Consider the following 19023-nt stretch of genomic DNA (forward strand, 5'->3'; position numbering starts at 1 on the left):
CCTTAACTACCACCCCCAAACTTAAAATCTTCACTGTCCCCAGTGAAGGTAGTAGAAAGGAACACAGGGTATACCTACTCGGAGTCATCATCATCATCACCCTCAGTGGGTGGAGTATCAGGCGGCGGGTATGCAGAGTCCTCACCAAAAACTGGCCACTGGATATTAGCTCCAAGGCCTCGAAAAGTAGTCCCTAACGCAAGAGTGAGCTCCTGAGCAAACCTGCTCTGCGTCTCATACATGGCATCCATCCGCCGTGAAAGCCTCCTATACTGGGCATCACCCATCCCAGCACCCTCCTGAGCTCTCGAAGAACCAGCCTCACCATGCCCTGGCCTAGCCATAGTAGCACCTCGTGCTGGACGTCCTCCTGGAAGACGATAACCCAGCCCATGCTCCTCAGGCTCACCACCGGTCCACTCCTGCATCCCATTCAGAGTGCCAGAATCTATCGGAGCTGCTGGCAACTGCAACTGCTCATGAGCCGGCCAGTTCACTCCTACTGCTCGGCATAGCTTCGTAACCGTGGATGCATAAGGGATGTTCATATGCTTTGCTCCCCTCAAAAACTTCAGAATTCCTTGGTAGATAAACTCACCAAGGTCCACATAGTATTCCTCATTCAGAATTCCCCACAACAACTGTGCTCTCTCAACTGTGACCTCGTGTGTATGTGAAGAAGGCAAAATATTAGCACATATAAATGCATTCCATGCACGGGCATACCTGTTCATGGCGATCGCCGGAAAGTGACGATACTCATTATTGGCTGGACTGCGGTTCCAAAATGTGCCCGGTCGACAGAGAATCGCACAAATCAAATCCAAGTCAAAATCCTCAGCAGTCTTTTCATTCTAGTTCTCCTCCTCGGGCTTCCTCTCTCGCTGTCCAATCACACGGCGAATCGCCGCAGGATGATAATCAACCGTCAGCCCACGAACTACAGAAAACCCATTCTTTTCAGCCTTCGCGTTCGCGTAGAACTCGCGAACAACACTCATCGGTACTGCTTCGGGTGACTCACAAAAAAACTATCCACCCCTTCTCTGCAATCATGGGCAACAACTCACCATCCCTCCCTGATGGTAAGAACCCCCTCTCCTTTAGAATCGGCTTCCCCAACAGCCTAGTGTACTCCTCCTCCGCAACTCTGTCAGTTAACCGAGGCCTTGCAGCAGTACCCCTTGATGAATCAGCAGTAGGAACTGTGCTGCTGCTGTCAATAGTGCGTGCTCTCTTGGGTGCCATTGATTTGTGAATAAAAGTGTGTAAGAACTGATTTTTGATGTTTATGAGAGGGTTTAAGTGTAGGAAGTTTTTGGGAGATATGTGGGATAGGTGTATGTATATATAGGGTGTGGAGTAGGTTAAATTAGATTAGGAGTGGGGTTGAGGGATAAAATCATGGGGTAATGGGAAAAGAATTCGTGGGTTTATGGGCTGTGATGGGTTTTTGTGTTTTGTTTTTTTTTTTTTTTTCTGAACTGTAAAAAATTTTCTGGAACTCGACCCCTGCGCGGCCGCTCAGCATTTCTGCGCGGGCGCGCAGCAAGCTGCGCGGCCGCTCAGCATAGCTGCGCGGGCGCGCAGAGGGTCTCTGGAATTTTTTTTTTCAGCCCCTGTTTTCTGATTTTTTTGTGTTTTTGGATAGGTTATTAACTTCTAAGGGTTCCTGTAACAACAATTCATGGGTTGCCTCCCACGCAGCGCTTCTTTTTTGTCATTAGCTTGACGTTCCGTACCTTTCTCAAGTAGTCAACAAAATGGCACTAACCACCTCTCGGTTTGCCATGTCCCCATAGTAGTGCTTCAACCGCTGACCGTTAACCTTGAATGCTTGGTCCGAATCATTCTCAAAAATTTCCACCGCTCCATGTGGAAACACAGTTTTGACAATAAAAGGTCCAGACCACCTTGATTTCAACTTCCCAGGAAAAAGTCGGAGCCGAGAGTTGAATAACGGAACTTGTTGCCCTGGCACAAATAACTTAGGATGTAGCTTCCTATCGTGCCACCTCTTCACCTTTTCCTTATACATTTTGTTATTCTCGTACTCTTGAAGTCAAAATTCATCAAGTTCATTAAGCTGAAGCATTCTTTTCTTACCAGCTGCATCTAAATCCAGGTTCAATTTTTTAAATGACCAGTAGGCCTTATGCTCAAGCTCCGCCGGTAGATGACATCCCTTACCGTACACCAACTGAAACGGTGACATCCCAAGTGGAGTTTTGTATGCTGTTCTGTAAGCCCAAACAGCTTCATCGAGCTTTAAAGACCAATCCTTCCTTGACGGACAAACGACCTTCTCTAGAATGCGCTTTATCTCTCTGTTAGACACTTCTGCTTGACCATTTATTTGCGGATGATAGGCAGTAGCTACTCGATGATTCACATTATAACGCTACATCATAGAAGTGAACTTACGGTTGCAAAAATGCGATCCTTCATCACTTATGATTACCCGAGGCGCTCCAAACCTTGTGAAAATTTGCTTATGAAGAAAATTTAGTACTACCTTTGCATCATTTGTCGGTAAAGCTTTAACTTCGACCCATTTTGAGACATAATCGACTGCCAGCAAGATGTACTGATTATTGCAAGACGAGATAAAAGGCCCCATGAAATCGATTCCCCATACATCAAAGACCTCGACTTCAAGCATCACATTTAATGGCATCTCATCCTTCCTTGACAAATTTCCCACTCTTTGGCAACGATCACACCTTAAAACAAACTGATGAGCATCCTTGAACAAAGTAGGCCAGAAAAAACCTGCTTGCAGAATACGAGCTGCCGTCTTCTCACCTCCATAGTGTCCACCATAAACCGTGGAATGGCAGTCTCGTAATATCCCCTCCGTCTCACAGAACGGGATACATCTCCTGATGATCTGATCAGCTCCCTGTATAAACAAATATGGTTCATCCCACATATACCACTTCACCTCATGCAGAAACTTCTTCTTTTGAGCGGATGTCAAATTAAGCGGCATTATATTGCTGACAAGATAGTTTACAATATCTGCAAACCATGGTTCTTCCTCCTGAATTGCAAACAACTGCTCATCCGGAAAAGATTCATTGATTAACGTCCTATCTTGTGAAGTAGAATCGGGATTCTCCAACCTAGAGAGATGGTCAGCTACTTGATTCTCAGTACCTTTTCTATCTTTGATCTCTAACTCAAATACTTGAAGTAAAAGTACCCAACGAATGAGTCTCGGCTTTGAATCCTTCTTAGAAACCAGATAGCGAATAGCTGCATGATCAGTGAATACTGTCACTTTCGTACCAAGCACATAAGATCGAAATTTCTCAAAGCCAAAGACTATAGCCAACAGTTCCTTCTCAGTAGTGGTGTAGTTCAATTGGGCCCCATTTAAAGTCTTACTCGCATAGTAGACCACATGGAAGAGATTTTTCTTGCGCTGTCCCAGAACTGCACCTACCGCATAGTCACTCGCATCACACATCATCTCAAACGGTTCTGTCCAATCTGGTGCTGTAATAACTGGTGCCGTGATCAAATTCTCCTTGAGAGTCTCAAATGCTGCCAAACATTCATCATCAAATTTGAAAGGCACATCTTTCTCAAGTAAATTGCACAACGGCTTAGATATCTTTGAAAAGTCCTTGATGAATCGCCGATAAAAACCCGCATGACCGAGAAAACTACGGATTCCTTTCACCGAATTAGGTGGGGGAAGATTTTCAATGACTCCCACCTTGGCCTTGTCCACCTCCAGACCTTTGCTAGAGACCTTATGCCCAAGGATAATGCCTTCACGCACCATAAAATGACATTTCTCCCAATTAAGCACCAAATTAGTTTCCACGCATCTTTTGAGTACGGCGCGCAGATTATTCAAACATTCATCATATGAGTGTCCAAAGACGAAGAAGTCATCCATGAACACTTCGACGTTATTTCCAATCATGTCAGAGAATATAGCCATCATACATCTCTGAAAGGTGGCTGGGGCGCCACATAACCCAAACGAAACTCTACGAAAAGCAAATGTGCCAAATGGACAAGTGAAGGTAGTCTTTTCCTGATCCTCTGGTGCAATACAAATCTGATTATACCCGGAATAACCATCCAGAAGACAAAAATACTCATGTCCCGCCAATCTGTCAAGCATTTGATCAATGAATGGGAGAGGGAAGTGATCCTTCCTTGTGGCTTTGTTCAATTTTCTATAATCCATGCATACTCTCCATCCTATAACTGTTCGAGTAGGGATAAGCTCATTCTTTTCATTTGCGACCACAGTGATACCTCCTTTCTTAGGTACACATTGCACGGGGCTCACCCATGAGCTGTCAGAAATAGGATAAATGATGCCTGCATCTAGCCATTTCAGAATTTCTTTCTTCACCACCTCCTTCATGATCGGGTTCAGTCTTCGCTGCTGTTCCACAGTTGGCTTACTACCTTCCTCTAACAAAATTTTATGCATACAATATGAAGGACTTATCCCCTTGATGTCTGCTATGGTCCATCCTATAGCCGATTTGAATTCTGTCAAAATCCTTAAGAGCTTGTCTTCCTCACTACCTGAAAGGTCAGCTGAAATAATTACAGGTAACGTAGATGAATCACCTAAAAAAGCATACCTCAAGTGTTCAGGTAATGGTTTGAGCTCCAAGGTAGGTGCTTCCTCTATTGATGGTTTGAGCTTCCCTTCAGCATTCTTAAGGTCAGAAGTACCAAGAGATTCAAATGGTATGTCGAGCTTTCGCTTCCATGGAGAAGCATTCAGATATTGTAATTGCTCGTTGCTATCTTCATCATCGCTGTCAAATTCCCCCACTAAGGCCTTTTCCAATGCATCAGACATTAGCATGTGATCGAGTTCCGAAGTAACCGCAGAATCAATCACATCCACTTTTAAGCACTCCTCATCTTCTGTAGGGAATTTCATTGCCTTGAATACGTTGAAGGTCACATCCTGATCTTGGAACCGCATAGTAAGTTCCCCTTTTTGCACATCTATCAAGGTACGGCCCGTAGCCAAGAAAGGCCTCCCCAAGATTATGGGAATCTTCTTATCTTCCTCAAAATCCAGAATAACAAAATCAGCAGGAAAGAAGAGCTTATCCACCTTGATGAGCACATCCTCAACTATGCCCCTTGGGTAAGTAATGGAACGGTCCGCCAATTGTAGCGACATGTATGTGGGTTTTGGATCAGGCAGATCCAGCTTTTTAAAGATCGACAACGGCATCAGATTAATGCTTGCTCCCAAATCACAAAGGCACTTGTCAAAAGTTAGATTTCCAATGGTGCAAGGAATGGTGAAGCTTCCTGGATCTTTCAGTTTTGGTGGTAACTTTTGTTGCAGAACCGCGCTGCATTCTTCCGTGAGAGCAACGGTTTCAAGGTCATCCAGTTTCACCTTCCTTGAAAGAATAGTCTTCATAAACTTCGCATAACTAGGCATTTGTTCCAGCGCCTCAGCGAAAGGTATATTGATGTGAAGTTTCTTGAACACCTCCAGAAACTTCCCGAACTGTCTATCCAGCTTTTATTGCTGCAATCTCTTAGGAAAAGGTGGTGGAGGATAGAGTTGTTTCTCCCCTGTATTAGCCTCAGGCAGAGTGTGTTCAACAGTAGTCTTCTTTGGTTCCGCCACTTTCTCCTTTTGCTTAGATTCTTCATCTCTAACTTCAGCTTCGACTTCTTTTGCCTTTTCAGCATCAGCTACTTTTCCAGACCTTAAGGTAATAGCCTTGACTTGCTCTTTAGCTTCCTTCCTGCCTGGTACTTCCGTGTCACTGGGAAGAGTGCCAGGTTGACGATTGAGCACTGCATTGGCTAATTGACCGATTTGATTTTCCAAGGTCTTGATAGAAACCGCCTGACTCTTGCACAACAGCTTAAGTTCCTCAAAATCAGCACTAGTAGGTGCAGCTGCACTTCCCTGTTGAGGATATGATTGCCTTGTAGCATACTGCTGTGGTTGCTGGAATCCAGGTGGGTTAAACTGTTTACTTACTCCTTGCTGATATGTTGGCTGAATAGCATTCTGATTATTCCCCCAGCTGAAATTTGGATGATTTCTGTTGTTAGGATGATAGGTCGCTGGCACAGGCTGCTGTTGTCGCTGATAATTATTCACATACTGAACAGATTCGTTGACAAGAGAACATTGATCCGTAGCATGAGAACCTGCACAAAGCTCACAAACCATAGCTATTTGATTAACTCCATACGTAGCCAAAGAATCAACCTTCATTGATAGCGCTTGGAGCTGGGCTGCAATAGCGGTGGCTGCATCAACTTCCAGAATACCTGCTACCTTGCCTGACGTCATCCTCTGAGTTGGGTTTTGATGCTCATTTGCAGCCATCGTCTCGATAAGATTATACGCCTCAGTATAGCTTTTAGCCCATAAGGCGCCTCCAGCTGCTGCATCGAGCATGGGCCGAGATTGGGCCCCCAAACCATTATAAAAACCAGTGATTACCATCCAATCCGGCATTCCATGATGTGGACATTTTCTCAACATTTCCTTGTAGCGTTCCCAAGCCTCGCACATAGATTCTGTAGGTTGCTGCGCAAACTGAGTAAGAGCACTCCTCATAGCAGCAGTCTTTGCCATTGGATAAAACTTCACTAGAAACTTTTGCGCAAGATCTTGCCACGTAGTGATGGACCCAGCTGGTTCAGAATGTAACCAGTCTTTAGCTTTATCCCTCAGTGAGAATGGGAAAAGCCTCAACTTGATAGCCTCATCAGTCACGCCATTATACTTAAAAGTGCTGCAGATCTCGACAAAATTCCTTATGTGCATGTTGGGGTCTTCAGTTGCCGCTCCTCCAAAAGAAACAGAATTCTGCACCATCTGAATAGTGCCCGGCTTGATTTCAAAGGTGTTAGCTTGAATAGCCGGATGAAGGATGCTTGACTGAATGTCATCAATTTTAGGCCGAGAAAAATCCATAAGAGCTGGATCAACTTGAACAATACGATCTCCCATGTTTACTGGTTCTTTCTGCTCAGTTCCTGAATCCGAATCCTCAAAATCTAACTTCTCCGGAGTATCAAGAACTTCATCTTTCTCCTCAGCTGTATCTAAGGTCCTCTTGCGAGCACGAGAACGAGTTTGCATAAACGCTTGCTAAAGTACCTGAAACACAACCGAAAAGAGTAATTAACTACTACGTCCTAAGCACTGAGTCCTAATGACCAATGATGGTAAGTACATAAACTAAACAAATACGCCGAGTCCCCGGCAGCGGCGCCAAAAACTTGTTAGGGCGAAAACATGCACTAATATTCACGCAAGTATACGCGTTCGCAAGTAATATAGAATACTTTCTAGTTCGTTCCCTCAGAGACTCAGACTAAGTTATTGTCTAATTAAACTCACTCACCAATGTATGACTACTTCTCAATGTTAAGATAATAACACTTAAAATTGTTGATTAAATATTAACTATAATTAATTACTTAATTAACCACTTAACTAACACTTCAATTTATCAATAATAAAACACTCATGAGATCACAACTTCATTATTACTTCCTTCTATAGCCATTGTTATTACCTTTAGCATGTGATAGTGATGACATTAATCGAATAACAAGAAACTGATAAAAGCCAACTTTCATTGTACTAATACCATTCTACCAAGCATCCACAATTAAGATAGAAGTTGAATAGTCATCAATCATGTTGAGTTCCTATATGTCTACAGAAATTGACAACACAACGATTTAAGCACAAGTTATCCCTTTTGATTACATAGGGCAAATAAAACTGTTAGAGTTACCCACTAATCATGCACAACGTACATGAACCTATGCTAGCATGGCGAGTTCTAAATCTCAAGATCCACCGTCGCTTCACAAGAGATTAACACCCTATCTTATATGTTCGCGACGCACATAAGACGAATATGCACAACCAATACTAGATATCATGCAATCATCACACACTAAAGTATTAAACAATTAACTAAAGAATTCCATAATAAATCCGTTGCAACCCCATGATCACGATTAGCCCATAATAGAACTTATCGCCATCATGGGTTCATATGAAATCATGATAAACAACACCAGAAAATAATAACTAAACTAATTATATTAAAACAGAGTACGTCACAGGAGTAAATAAGTCAAAGCAAGAAAACTAGCATCCAACGTTACAACGAAACAAGAATCACAAGAAAATATGCTTCCTCTTCGCTGCAGTGTGCTAAATCGGTCTTCTTCCTTATCTCCTTCGCTTCTTGCGCCAAACACAATCTAAAACATAATCTCCTTCATATTCTCTATGAAAACGTCTCAAATCTACTTATATAATAGTCCCATAAAACTCAGATTACATAGAAGTTGGAAGCCAAACAGAAGTAGAAGTCTAAAATAATTCAGCTTTTTCCCCGACCCTGCGCGGCCGCTCAGCATTGCTGCGCGGGCGCGCAGGACCCTACTGGAAAAATTCCAGGTTTCCTCCGTTTCTTCGCCGTAATCTGCCCGTTCTTTTCGTCTCGCAATGGTGAACACATGACAAGGCTTATTCTTGATGATTCCTCCTCCGAAATGCAACTAATACCCTGAAATGCATAAACACTAGAAAAATGCATCAAATACACAAAATACTTGATTTCAAGACACCAATTTAAGCCATTTTAAGACGTTCTAAGTGGTATAAAATGCCATTTATCAGCATCCACCACAGATCCAAATATTCTTCGATTACTAGAAACCTTGCAACAGCAAACCAACGCTATAGCTCAACAACAACTAACTCTTCAACAACAATTTGAAAACCAAGATAACCGTGAACTACACCAACCACCTGATCCACCAGTACCACCTCGATAAGTTGTCACTTTCAAGGCTTTTCAGAATGTGAATCCACCTGCATTTCATGATACCACTGATCCAATAATAGCTAACACATGGATTAAGGAAATGGAAAGGGCTTTTGAGTTGGTACAGTTAGGAGACGATCAGAAGACACCATATGCTACTTACTTCTTGAAGGGTGAAGTCATCTATTGGTGGGAATCAGTAAAAGCTATGGAAGCAACTCAGCAAGTTTCTTGGAAAAGATTTAAGAAGTTATTTCTAGAAAAGTATTACCCTAAGTACATGCAGAATCAGATGGAGCTTAAATTCCTTGAATTGAAGCAAGGGAACATGACTGTACTGGAGTATGAGAAGAAATTCATAGAGTTGTCAAGGTTTGTGACAAAGTATACCAGCAGTGAGGAGGAAAAAGCGAAGAGATTTCAACAAGGATTAGAGCCTTGGATCAGAGATAGAGTGGCTATGTTTGAGCTTGATACTTATACGGGAGTAGTACTGAAAGCTGCTCTGATTGAGAAAAATGGGATGAAGTCAAGAAAGGAAAGGGATAACAAGAAGAGAAAGGTTCCTTTTTATGGAGAAAAGTCTGAAGCCGGAAATTCACAAGATCGGAATGTAAAGAGGTTTGGATTTCATAAAGGTGGAAATTTTCAAAAGAAGGGGAATTTGGGAAAAAGACAAGAATCGAAAGGGAACAACCACACATGTCAAGGATAAGTTTGAGAAAATAGATTCCAGAGACCGGAATGCAAGCATTATGGAAGAAGGCACCCCGGAGTGTGTAATAAGCTGAGCATGACATGCTATAGGTGCAACCAGAAGGGATATTTGGCAAATGAGTGTAAGATGCCGAAGCCAGGAGTTACATGTTACAAGTATGGAAAGACTGGACACATAGCTAGGGAGTGCAAGATAACCGGACCAGTCAAAGCTCTAATGAATGTGGCAAGTACCAGTGCAAGCATGCCAGCTGAGGTATTGGCATTACCTCCACCACCTACAACAACTCCGCAAGCAACATCAAGGATATTCGATTTGAAAATGAAGGACGTTGTCCAGAACTCCTAGGTGATAGCAGGTACACTTTTACTAAATAATGTCAAAGCTAAAGTATTGATTGATTCGGGAGCAACGAGATCTTTCATATCAGAAACTTTTGTTGATAAACTTCAATGTGATAAAATGATTATGAGCGAGGTAGTAAATGTGGTAATTGCGAACCAGGAGAAGATTCCTGTGAATCAATTCTGTCCGAAGTGTGAGATTGGTATTTCGGGGCATAAGTTTTTAGCCGACTTGATACTCTTCAAGTTGGGAGAGTTCGATATAATTTTATGTATGGATTGGTTAGGGAAGAATAACGCCCAGATTAATTGTAAGACCAAGAAAGTGTATTTAAAGATGAAGAGTGGAGAGAAGGTAGTATTTAAGGGACAGAGGCAAGAGCAACTGTTTCTTACAATCGTTCAGGCTAAGAAGCTACTTAGAAAAGGTTGTGAGTCGTTCCTAGCTTATGTAGTGGATTCAGAAAAGGGCAACCCCAGCATAGAAGATATTCCCGTAGTTAACGAGTTCCCATATGTGTTTCCAGATGAACTACCGGGCTTACCGCCAGATCGACAAATCGAGTTCGAGATCAACCTTGCTCCGGGCACAGAACCAGTTTCAAAGGCCCCATATAGGATGGCACCAGCAGAAATGAAAGAGTTGGCGTGCCAGTTACAAGAATTGTTGGATAAGGGAGTGATACGGCCAAGTACGTCGCCATGGGGAGCACATGTTCTGTTTGTAAATAAGAAAGATGGAAGTATGCGGCTATGTATAGATTATCGGGAGTTGAATAAGGTGACGATTAAGAACCGCTACCCGCTACCAAGAATAGATGACCTATTTGACCAGCTAAAGGGAGCAAAGTGCTTTTCAAAGATTGACTTGAGATCAGGATACCATCAATTAAAGATCAAAGAAGAAGATATTCCCAAGACAACATTCAGGACCAGATACGGACATTATGAATTCTTAGTAATGCCTTTTGGATTGACTAATGCCCCGGCCTTATTTATGGATCTGATAAATCGGGTATTTAAAAAGTATTTGGACAAGTTCGTAGTGGTATTCATTGATGATATCCTTATTTATTCAAAGTCGGAAGAAGAACATAAGCAGCATTTATGGATAGCATTGGAGATACTCCGGCAAGAGAAGTTGTATGCCAAGTTTTCCAAATGTGAGTTTTGGTTAAAGGAAGTTCAATTTTTGGGACATGTCATTGAAGATGAAGGAGTTAAAGTAGATCCGGCAAAGATTGAGGCAATTATGAGTTGGGAGAGGCCAAAGACACCTACGGAAGTGCGAAGTTTTCTAGGATTGGCAGGGTATTATAGAAGGTTTATCAATGATTTTTGAAAATTGCCACGCCATTGACTAAGTTAACCAGGAAGAATCAGAAGTTCGAATGGAGTGCAGAATGTGAGGATAACTTTCAAGAGTTGAAACAGAGATTGGTAACAGCTCCGGTGTTAGTACTACCAGATGACTAAGGAAACTTTGTGATTTTCAGTGACGCTTCACATAAAGGATTGGGCTGTGTGCTAATGCAACACAATAAGGTGATCGCGTATGCGTTAATACAGTTAAAACCGCATGAATTAAAGTACCCGACACATGATTTGGAACTAGCCGCCATAGTGTTCGCACTTAAGATTTGGAGACATTATCTCTACGGGGAAAAGTGTGAAATCTATACGGATCACAAGAGTTTAAAGTACATTTTCACTCAGAAGGAGCTCAATATGAGGCAATGGAGATGGTTGGAATTGATCAAGGACTACGATTGCTCGATAAATTATCATCCTGGAAAGGCGAATGTTGTAGCCGATGCTTTAAGTAGGAAGGAGAGATTAAATATGATGGCAACACCAAAGGAACTGTCTGAAGAGATTAAGAAATTTGGATTAGAACTTTGTGATTGTGGAATAGTTGAAGAAGTTTGTCGTGCAATGACTTTTCAGCCAACACTAGTGGAAAGGATAAGGAAATGTCAGGAAGAAGTAATGGAGAAAGAGAAGAATCAGCTAACTGGAGAAGAGATTGGCACTCAAAGGGATGAGCAAGGTATACTAAGGTTTTCCTCAAGAATTTGGATTCCTCATGAACCTGAATTGAAGAATGAGATCCTACAAGAAGCCCACAATTCAAGATTTTCAATCCACCCGGGGAGCACCAAGATGTATCGGGACTTAAAGCAGAACTTTTGGTGGCCAAATATGAAGCGAGACGTGGCAGAATGGGTTGCAAAGTGTTATACTTTTCAGAAAGTGAAGGCAGAACATCAACGACCAAGCGGATTAATTCCGCCCCTAAAGATTCCGGAAGGGAAATGGGAAAATATTGCTATGGACTTTATAGTGGGATTACCGCGAATGAAATCCGGACATGACGCTATATGGGTTATAGTTGATCGCCTTACGAAGTCGACGCGTTTCCTTTTAATTAATGAGAAGTCGTCATTGGACAAATTGGTTCATCTGTACGTGCGTGAAATTGTACTAAGGCATGGAGTACCCGTATCGATAATTTCAGACAGAGATCCCCGATTTAACTTGAGATTCTGGAAGCAATTTCAAGAAAGTCTTAGCATGAAGTTGAACATGAGTACGACGTACCACCCGCAGACCGATGGTCAGAGCGAAAGGATAATTCAAACAATGGAAGACATGTTGCGCAGTTGTGCAATCAATTTTGCAGGAAGTTGGGACGACCACTTGCCATTGATAGAATTCTCTTACAACAACAGCTATCACTCCAGTATTGGCATGCCACCATACGAAGCTTTGTACGGACAAAAATGTAGATCACCGACAAGTTGGGATGAAGTAGGAGAAGGAAGGATTCTAGGCTCAGAATTGGTACAACAGTTGCATGAGACAGTTAAGTTAATTCAGAAAAGGTTGCTTGCTGCACAAGATAGACAGAGGAAGTATGCGAATCCAGCGCGTAAGGATGTTAGATTCCAAGTGGGCGAAACCGTTTTGTTAAAGGTGTCACCAAGAAAAGGGTTGTCTAGATTCGGCAAGAAAGGGAAGTTAGCACCTAGATATATAGGTACTTTTGAAATTTTGAGTCAAATGGGGAAGGTAGCCTACGAGTTAGCCTTACCACCTCAGTATCAGCATGTGCATAATATATTTCATGTGTCGTTACTTAAGAAGTACAATCCTGACGCCAGCCATGTGATAGAATATGAACCTGTAGAAATTTAGGCAGACCTGTCATTTGTGGAGCAACCTGTCAAATTACTCGACTGACAAGTAAAGAGTCTTAGGAATAAGTCAGTAAAGTTAATGAAAGTACTTTGGAGGAACCCCAAGGTCGAAGAATCAACTTGGGAGTTAGAGTCTGATATACGTTCCCGGTATCCTCATCAGTTCTCTTAGATTCTGGGGATAGAATCCCTTAAAGGGGGAGATGATGTTACGACCGGAATTTTGTGTAATATTAATTTTGGACTTGGTATAATATTAGAGCCGAATGTAAATATACTAAATGGTTGTACGTTGTGTGAATGAAAATTTTTGCATTTTAAATTTGCTTTATGTAGTATATGATTTTTCAAAGAAAGAGTTTATTTATTTCCCTTATTTTTGATTTATAAGGAATATTCTAAACCTTGGAAAATTTTCTTTTAAAAGTTATTTTGTTCACAAATTTCAAAAGTGATTTTATAAAATTTCTAAAAATCCAAGTTATTTTATGGTATAAATTTCATAATTTTTGAACTTGTATTTTATTTTATAAAAATAAATCTTTAAAAATTTTATTGGTTATAATTAGCAAACTACATAGAAGCCCTTGCATGCAAATCACCCTTCTATTCTCTCAAAAGGCAAAGAAGACCTTTCCAAACCCACTAACTCATTTGTTGATTACCAAATTACCACGCTAACCTTGCATGCAAAATGGCCTAACTTTAGCTAGAGGTCATTTTTGTACATTCTCACTTCCACTCATTATTTTGTCAACCCAAAAGCATAAAACCAAAAACCAAGTGGGAGAAGTCATTTTCACTCACTCCACACTCCAACACACCTCATTTTTCTCTCCTCCCCTCCCTCCCTTGTTGCTCTCGGCCGAAGCCCCCCATCCCCCACTCCCTTCCATTTTTCATTCCATTTCTCATCTTCCCTAGTGTAAATCTTCTACCTACATTCATTTTATATACTTCCCAAGAGTTTTGTGACTTGGGAGTTGAAGTTTCATGGTTGCATGTGTAGTTCTTGTGTGATCTCCAAAGAGAAACTCTTGATTCTTATGAATTCAAGAGCTCTCTATGAGATATATTTTATATATGTGTTAACTAAGTGTTTTATCGAGAAACCATGCTTTAAAATCCTTTGCATGCTATTGAAATTTAATTATATAATCATGTGTAGTCATGCATGCTAGTTTTAAGATGTTAAAATAATGATCAACCATGTTTTGCATGCTACTCTTTTCGAAATCATGTTGTTATGTTTAAAAATCTATAAATTCGAAATATGTGTGCTTAAAATAGATTGTTTCCATGATAAATTTCTTATTAATAGTTAAGAGAAGATATATTTCATAAATATTAAGGATGAGTAATAGATACAAGTTGAATTTGCAAGCATTTAAACTTTATGCTTTAGCCGAAAACTTGTTAAGTGTTTTCATGAGTTGCATGTTATATTTTTTAGTTGCATGTTGTTGTTCTTGGGAATGGATGATCTCCCCTCCTGTTGAGGCACTATTTTAGGACATTAATGCACTAGGTTTGCTTTGGTAAGGGTTGGATGCTTGGTTATTAAGTGGGAGTTAAGGTGGAAAGAGATTAGTTAGTGTTTGCATTTTTCCAGATTTGAGGCACTAGTTTATGGGGATGTTTTGAATGAGCATTTGTTGTGCACTTTGAGGCCCAAGCCACCAGAAACTAGCACTAGGAGTATATAAAAGGTTTTAGGTGTTTTTTGGAGGTTTGTAAGTCGTTTGGTTGGGTGCACGAGTGGAATCACAAAATCTGTCCAGCAGGGGACAGTTTTGTTGCAACTTAGAAATAGGAAGTTTTGACCATGTCATGGGTAGGCCCTCATTAGGCCCTGTTGGGCCTTAGTTAGAGGGAGTGTCAGAGGAGTTTTTCCAGCCATAGTTCATAAGATTTGAGTTAGAACCATGTGTCTCAAGTTAGTTCAAGTCAGGGCGTTTTCTGCCCAGAAATACAGGGGAACCATGGACTCTAAGCTTAGGCCCAAGGAGGCCCAAGCTAGGCCCTTGAGCCACATCGAGTTTGGAAGATGCCTCATGGTCAGAAGAGTCTAGTGTAGAAGGTTTGGAGGTAAACTTGTAGTGTAAGAGTGTCTAATGCACTCAAGAAACCATATATGTCATTCTGAAATTTACCTTAGTGAGCACTTTCACTTATCACCTAGTTTTAGAGCACTTATGAGTGAGACCTAGGTTGACCACTATGGTTTCAAGATAGTATAAATCCAGTAGAGCAAAAGGCCCAAGTGAGGGTCAATAGGTTTTGGATAGTTTAGTAATGGCACATCGAGTTAGTAGGCCAAAATTTGGAGACTTTGTCTAGTTTAGCGATCAAGTGACTTAGTTGGGGATCGAGATCATCCAAGCCTAGTGTTGTATTATGGTGTGTATGATATTATTTGATATTAAAATATGGTATGTGAGTATATGTGGCTATGTGTACTATTGTATTTATAAGGTGATTATAAATTACGTACATATAGGCCTAAGTACCATTTGTGTTTAAATTCGGATTGTAAATAGGTTGAGTTGGTTAGAATATATTATAATGAGGTTATTATTATTTATGTAGGATCTCGAGAGAGGGTAAACTTGCCATAAAGGTCGAGTAAAGCTTCCAGTTGTTCCTACCAGCCAGAGCAGACCAGCCTTTCTCAAGGCAAGTGATTCAACCTATTTTTCGTTTACACTGCAAATGTGTGATAATTAGTTCCTATATATATGATGCGAGTATCCTGAGTTATCTTGATATACTTGAACCAAGTGATTCTTAAATCTATCTTCATATTATATAGAAATGCCATGAACCCTCAAGTACATATTGCAAGTAGATCAAAAGTCGTATCACGCTAGTATACCAAAGTAATTGGAATGCCATGATAAAATAAAGATTTGATATAATATTTGATTGATTCTCTTGATTAACATGCTATTAATTCCCAAATATCGACATCTCACCCTGATGTTTGAACTCCAATAGAAACTCTACCTTGATACCTAAAAACCAGTTATTCTTTAAAAGTTGTTCTTAATTGATTGATAACCCTTTTTCTTACCCTAAAGTTCGACAATCCTGATATACCTTGAGCTAAAGATCATTTTTTTCATACCTTAACACCCCTAGTATTCATGAAGCTTATCTTCTTGATGTTCTAGTACTTGTACCTTGTCGAAAACTATTGCTTTAAGCCTAGTTTGGCATTACTCTTTCATATTATCCAATAGCCTTGCTAAATCTCCTTTTCAAAGTTCTTGTATATGGAAACCTTTCAATTACCCTAATATAGTAAAGTCTAAGGGATCATGACCCTGAAATTTGGTGACATATTTCCAGTGTTTCAAAGTTGATCTATAATCCCTTGATAAAAATGTTTACTATTTAAGAGATTTTGTTATAAATCGGCATCAGTTTTTTAAATGATTAAAATATGGATTTTCAGTCCCAAAGGGAGATAAATGTTTTCTTTGAATAGTGGATCTGGACTGAGACGCGAGTCCTTTCTACACTTATATTGTAGGCTTAAAAGTTTCCTAGGGATCCCATTAATGTTTTAGAACCCAGCGAGGTTCGGGATTACTTCGCGGCTGATCACCGGCTGTAATCCGTAGCGTCATAAAATGTTTTTGATTAAGATATGATTTTGAAAATGTTTTGATTCAAGCAAATGATGCCATCACCCAAAATTTCATCTCTTGTTATTATTAGTTATATCTTCGCAATGTCATTCTTTAATATCTCGATTTATATTTTGTACCGTATTGTTTAGCATTTGTTGAGCATTTGGCTTACTCCTTGATTTAACCCTGATATTACAGCTAACAGCTATGGTTAGATTCAAGCAGACAGCACGTAAGACCTGTGACGCCGATGCGTATGTCCGAGCTCAGGTAGAATAAGAGATAGTTTTGTATGAGGACTCGATATTAAAATCAGTTGTAATAGATTGTAGTGTTGGGCTGTTCCAAACCCTAAACTGTAAGATCTTGGATTTAGTTATATTTACTTTCTTTTAAATATTGTAATAGTTATATATTTTGTTTGTTAAGTTGGGGGTGTGACAATAGTGAATAAATATTTACTCATCTGAATAATGCTCTTTAAATTGACTTCATAATCTATATTTTTCTTATTGAAAACTTTTTGAATTCACATGAGAACAAAAGTAAGTGATGAGAGAAAGATAGTGTGGTTAAGAATTTAATATAATAAGAGTAGTGCTAACTGTACAGAATGTTTTACAAAATTTTGTACATAATGACATGGCAATCGATGTGGGGTGTTTTAATTGGGTTTGTTGATGTGAATATAGGGGGGCCATTCCAATTAAAACACACCACATGTCATTATGTACAAAATTTGTACATCATTCTATACACCAAGCATTTTCCCTATAATAATACTTAAGATTCGAATTATATTCTTAAAGGAGGAGAGACAAAAAGGTTTTAGTGATATAATTTTTATATAATTACGTATATAAATTATGTGTTTTTCCGGTTAACGAAGATGACTATGATGGGATTAGTATTTGCGGGATGTTAGACATTAAGTAAAAAAAAATTATATTGTGACATTATCTAAAAAAACAAAAAACCGCATAGAACATATAAATTGATTAAAAATATATCTTGACATTTATGAGGATGTTAAATTAGTGGCATGTTACACGTTAATTAATCAAATTATATTTTTTTATTTAGGACATAAATTGATGAGAGATATATCTCGCCATCGTAAATAAATAAAAATAAAGATAAAAAATTGAAAAAGATGATCATATTAGTGACATTAAATTAGTGGCATGTAACATATGAACTAATCAAATTAAATTTGATTTTACATCTAGTATATAAACTGATGAGGAATATATCCTTTTATCGTGTGAAAAATATATCCCTTTTTTGTACATAAATAAAGTTAAAGTTAAAGGAGAACAAGGAAAAAGTTATTAAAAAAATTTAACATGGTTAAAATAGCGGGATTCCAGACATCAACTGGGAAAAAAATCACACCGTATAACGTATAAGTTTAATATAAATAAAAGTAAAGATGACAATTTGGAAAAGATGATTAAATCAGTGGCATTTTCATTATACATTTAGGATATACAGCGTTGAAAAATATATCCATTCATCATAAATAAATAAAATTAAGGTCAAATAAAAACATGGAATTAATTTTTAAAAAATAATCGGATTAGTGGCATTGGTATGAGTAAAAAACAAAAAAATGGAAATAGTTTTTGGGAATTTAGTGGTAGAGTCCAGTTAATAATTTGTTAGGCTTTGTCGAAATTGGGCTTTATTGTAATAAAAAGGAAGGGATAGTAATTTGAAAAATCAGATTAAACCGTTGAACCCAAAAGAGTGTCTTGGAAGTTATAACTGAAAGAACTTTTTTCCTCTCTAGTCTGGGCTGATCCCTTCTCCCCGGCTTATATCAACGCTTTCCGGCGACATTTGCAGGTATGAAAACAATAACCTGGGCATTGTTTATCTGGAAAAGCATGTAGTTTATTGTGTATACATGTGTTCCTAATGTAAGCCCCTGTTAGTACAGTACACTAAATCAGTGTAATCCCTCTTTACATGTTATTGTATTTTGAGTATTTGGTATTGTTTCACTGCAAAGATGTGTTGTTTATACATGATTTTGCTGTTCTTAATGAAAGGCCAAAGTAATATCGACAATTTCATAACTGTAGAATTATATGTGGTTCCAGGTCTAGTGTTTGGTAAAAATGAGTATCTAAAATTACATGAGTATATATCTACCCAAAGTGTATGAGAAATGCCTAGATTAAAGTGATTAAGGTGGCCTATAATGTATGATATAGTAAATCTTTTGATTTATAAATGATATGCTTTAAAATTTTGTTGTGCGGTCATTTTTTTGTTTTGTATGATACACGGATTTGT

General features: G+C 39.4%; 1 non-coding gene across 1 annotated transcript; it reads left to right on the forward strand.

The window, feature by feature from the left end:
• The first annotated feature begins 6482 nt into the window (after nt 1-6482).
• On the forward strand, nt 6483-6589 carry LOC141687824 (small nucleolar RNA R71). Its single transcript, XR_012561305.1, has one exon. It is a non-coding gene; the product is annotated as a small nucleolar RNA R71 (small nucleolar RNA).
• Nucleotides 6590-19023: the final 12434 nt, after the last annotated feature.

The sequence above is a fragment of the Apium graveolens genome, chromosome 9 (genome assembly GCF_009905375.1).
Source record: "Apium graveolens cultivar Ventura chromosome 9, ASM990537v1, whole genome shotgun sequence".
NCBI classification, from domain to species: Eukaryota; Viridiplantae; Streptophyta; class Magnoliopsida; order Apiales; family Apiaceae; genus Apium; species Apium graveolens.